Below are 4,375 nucleotides of genomic sequence, written 5' to 3'. Positions count from 1 at the left end.
CAAGGACAGGAGGGGTGAGACCACCTATCTCACTGTAAACACACTCAGAACGCCGCCTACTACTGATCAGGCGCCTGACGAACACAGCACAACGTTCTGCTTTACCTCCCACTATGACACACCAGTTTCGTTTTCTCCTCCTCCTCTCTCTCTCTCTCTCTCTCTCTATCTCTCTCTCGTCTCCTTTGATGCCAAGTCCCGCCCCTCGACCGGGGTGAGGAGCTTCGTGAGTGGCTGAGAGGACTGAGCGTTCCCTGCAACAGCTGCCTCTATCCACAACAGGAGTTGGCAGAACTGAGCCCAGTGGAGAACGACTTACAGCCGCTTTGTCACGCATTGCCTCAGCACCGTACCAGCAGGCCAAACGCAGATCACCTAGGACCACATATCTATACATTCATGACCGGACAAGGATTAAGTGGTTTAGAAGACAATTGCAAGGAAGAGATAGAACGGATTTTACACAGGTAGGAATAGGATCTGTGTGTGTTTGGACGCGTTGAATTGTAAACGGGCTCTGTGAAAGCAACGCTATAATAAATCACCTAGCCAGCCGGGGCACCTATGCAGTATGCGTGTTGGAGATCGACTATATTGCAGTCCTTTTGCGCAGCGCACCAGATCTACATGACTCCTGGAAGATTTTATTTTACAATTTAGAAATTATATAGCAGTGTGCTACGTTGATTTGACGTCAAACACCCACCGTGTTTTCTGGATAAAACCTGCTGAAATGCGGGTTTGCGCATAAACCTAATTTGTATGCGGAATATGTGCGTTATAACACCGTGTTATTCTAGGCGTTTGACTAGGCTCAGACCTATAGGTAATTATATAGAGGATGAAGGCATTTTCGTGATCGTTACAACCGTGGGATGCAGTGGCTGGGTCGAGTCTTTGTGCGGTTCGCCGCAGTCCCCTTCCCTCGGTGCGTGTCTGTGGATCGCTTTAACTGAGACCATAGGCCTGCGTGCAAACTTGCTCGAGCAGCGATTTGTAATTTGCACGTATACGGTAGACCCCCGTTTATCCGCCTCCGCTGATCAAAATACTCTTATCGAGAACGTTAAGGTTCTACACGGGTTGTTTCGCGCTGTAGGCTTATAGCCAACGCAGTGTAGATGCATCATGACGATCGTCGTTGACTGAAAGTAATAATGTCCCCCCCACACAGTTTCTATTCTAGCTTCTAGAAGGCTATGTGGTAAGTAGGATACTTCCGTCTCACTAGTTGTATCATTGTAACAATACCGAGGAAAATAAACGATCGGTTTCCAAGATTATTATTGTTTATCACCCAATGAAACGCAACGCTTATTGACTCTGACTGGGCTGACTAAACACCGTTGTTATCTAATGACACATGCCCAGGACTTTCGAAACCGATGAGGCATATATTTTAGGAGTGTTATTTCTCTCACTCTCTCTCTCTCTCTTATCATTTATTTCCGCCTCTTTCAGGACTGTTGGGTTATAGGAGAGCCCCAGGCAACCATGGATACAACTTTGCATAGCCTGCAGAAACCGACAGCCTCAACCGACAAGGTCCTGGACGGTGGAACGGGACTCGCTTTGGATATGAGTATGGGGACCGAATTCACGGAACAATCGATTAGACTTACCGACAAAATCCCGTTAGTGAAGCCCTATTTAAAAAAAAAGGACAGAGGAAACTCGACTCAAAATGCCTCCGTGCGCTCCAGGACCCTATCCTGACCACATTACTGAGTACAGATGCACTTGTTACCGGAGACGGGTGTTTGTTCCCCGGAACCCTCCGACAAGGACAGCGGGGAACCTGTGCACTGCGGCGGTGGTCAAACAGGCGCGGATTGGTGGGCCTGTGTGTCTGAAAGATTCGGGAGCTACCGGAGTAACGGCTATGATTACCGGCGACACGGACACAGAAATGGCGGACACCGCCGAGTTGGAGGAGACAGAGAGGGGGTAAGCAAGATACCGGTAGATCTCCAGCGCGTGACAATAGACCCTAACGAACGCAGATTCCAGCTCAAACGTGTCCCCCGGGCGCGCGAGGTGGGGGCGGCAACCCCCACACCAGATACCCTCTAGTATCCCCTCCAAGCCAGGGGGGCAACACGATGAGTGACCTCTTCGCCTCTAAAGCCTTGCGGGGCCAGATTGTCTGACCATCAAAGACAGTACGAACACCCCCAGTCTTCAGGCCGACAAAGGCGAGATATTTCAGGATAAAAGCGAAGAGGCCTCCTGGATCTAGTGTTTGATCTGCTAACCCAGCTCCAGTATCACACGCACCAAGCCGACGCAGTTTCGATCTGCGTGGAATTCCTGCAGGGGTTGTGTGTGTACGGGAGTGACTGCGTTTACCACCATACTGTGCTCCCTACCACTGGCAGATCCGCAGGAGTGATACTGAAAGCTGGCAAAGCGTGGCGGATGATTCGCAGGAACAGTTGGAGAGGCTTTACTGCAATCCGGACAATGAACAAGTCAGGCTCAAATATCAGTAAGTGCTTTTCTTTTGTTGTTCTGTTGTACGTTCTGTGTAAAAGTAGCCTAAAATAGCTGAGATTGTATTTACAGTTTTAAGATAGGAGTGCTTTGATATGAGAAAACTGTGTTGTTTTGCTATAGACAAGGAGAGCGGCACTCTCTCGGAGCTTAGACGCAATAATTTAATAACCTAATAGCCAACTGTTTGGACGGACAAACTGTCTTCATCAGGTTATAATGACAAACACTGAGGGTCACTAGTTTATATAGCGTCATAGGACATACACAGGTGTCTGTAATCATGGCCTGGGTGTGGCCTGATGTCATTGGTTAATTCTATTCTATTATATAAGAACATACAAAAACATGAATGGGTAGCATATGATAATAGATACAATTTGTCTGCATAGGCAGCTGTTTGATATATCTGTTTCTGTAGGCGTGTGTGTGTGTGTGTATGGTAATATTTAACTGACTGAGTCGTTTTGGTTCTCTGACTTCCCGTGCCTCAGTTCTTCTTCCAGTATCATTTGTTACGGCACTTTTAATTCCTGCAATAGAGTGAGTCGGCGTTTTCTGCTCCCAAACCTAGCTTTCTCATTGGTTGAAACAGCTCAAACCAGGAAGTGCTGTTAGAGCTAGGAACTTGCATGACCTACTGCTGCCTGGTGCGGTCACTGACATACAGGCACTAGCTCTCTCTCTCTCTCTCACACACAATCACTTGGCAAGCGATAGCAGACAGGCATACAAAGCGTGCTGTGGTTCAAGCTATACACTGCACATTCACATAGTTAGCTATTTCACCACATGCACGCATGTGTGTGACCTGCATGTGCGTGTTGTTGATTTTGAAGTTTTAAACTGAAACTGCATGCATTCCTTCCCACCCACAGGATACGCCCCTGTCTGTGAGAACCCAAATGCAGCCAAGCTTCTATTGAATATGCAAAGCGTATTCTGTGGGTGGGATATTAGGCCTAGCGATATTAGGCTTTCCTGGTAGTAACTTGGTATATTAGTGTCAGATTCCCATGATTATTTGTACATTCTTTTTAAAATGTAACCTTTATTTAACTAGGCAAGTCAGTTAAGAACAAATTCGTATTCACAATGACAGCCTACACCAGGCTAAATCCGGACGACTCTGGGCCAATTGTGCGCCGCCCTACGGGACTCCCAATCACGGCCGGATGTGATACAGCCTGGATTCGAACCAGATACCGCAGTGTTGGGATGCGGTGTCTTAGCCCACTGCGCCACTCAGCAGCCCCCCATTCCAAAATAACATAGCAACTACCAGTGTAATAACCTGTATAGTTACTGTGTATCAGACTATTAAATACATTACATTTTACATTTAAGTCATTTAGCAGACGCTCTTATCCAGAGCGACTTACAAATTGGTGAATTCACCTTCTGACATCCAGTGGAACAGCCACTTTACAATAGTGCATCTAAATTTAAGAAAAATTACTTATCCTATCTAGGTACAAGATACATTTTTAAGTAAACTCTCTTACATTCTCTGAGAAAACCAAAGTAGGCATGGTAACTATCAGTGTTAGGACAGACCGTAGGACTTTTATTTAAGTTTAAAATGCTTCCCCAGTTAGTTTACACCTCTCTTTAAAGGGTATTTATGTTCTTCTTTATGGTTTTCTTTTGGGAAGTTTTAGACCATCAAAATCTCTGGGAGAATTTCAAACAACGGTCCCCAACACACCCCCGACATGCTCTGAATTTGAATTCACATATAAGCAAGTAAAGCCAGATGTACATTTAGCTATACTGTGACTGCCCCCCCCCCCCCACCACGGATAGTGTGTTGCCATAGTAACTGAATACAGTTGATAACAGCTGTTATCTGAAGAGCAGGACAAAAACAAGCCTGGCCGTC

General features: G+C 46.4%; 1 pseudogene; it reads left to right on the top strand.

The window, feature by feature from the left end:
• The first annotated feature begins 243 nt into the window (after nt 1-243).
• Nucleotides 244-4,375, top strand: part of LOC135535005 (protein mono-ADP-ribosyltransferase TIPARP-like) — a 27,159-nt pseudogene continuing 23,027 nt past the window's right edge.

The sequence above is a fragment of the Oncorhynchus masou genome, unplaced genomic scaffold (genome assembly GCF_036934945.1).
Source record: "Oncorhynchus masou masou isolate Uvic2021 unplaced genomic scaffold, UVic_Omas_1.1 unplaced_scaffold_4311, whole genome shotgun sequence".
NCBI classification, from domain to species: Eukaryota; Metazoa; Chordata; class Actinopteri; order Salmoniformes; family Salmonidae; genus Oncorhynchus; species Oncorhynchus masou.
Note: the sequence above shows the minus strand (reverse complement) of the source record. Positions and strands in the feature narration are given on the sequence as shown.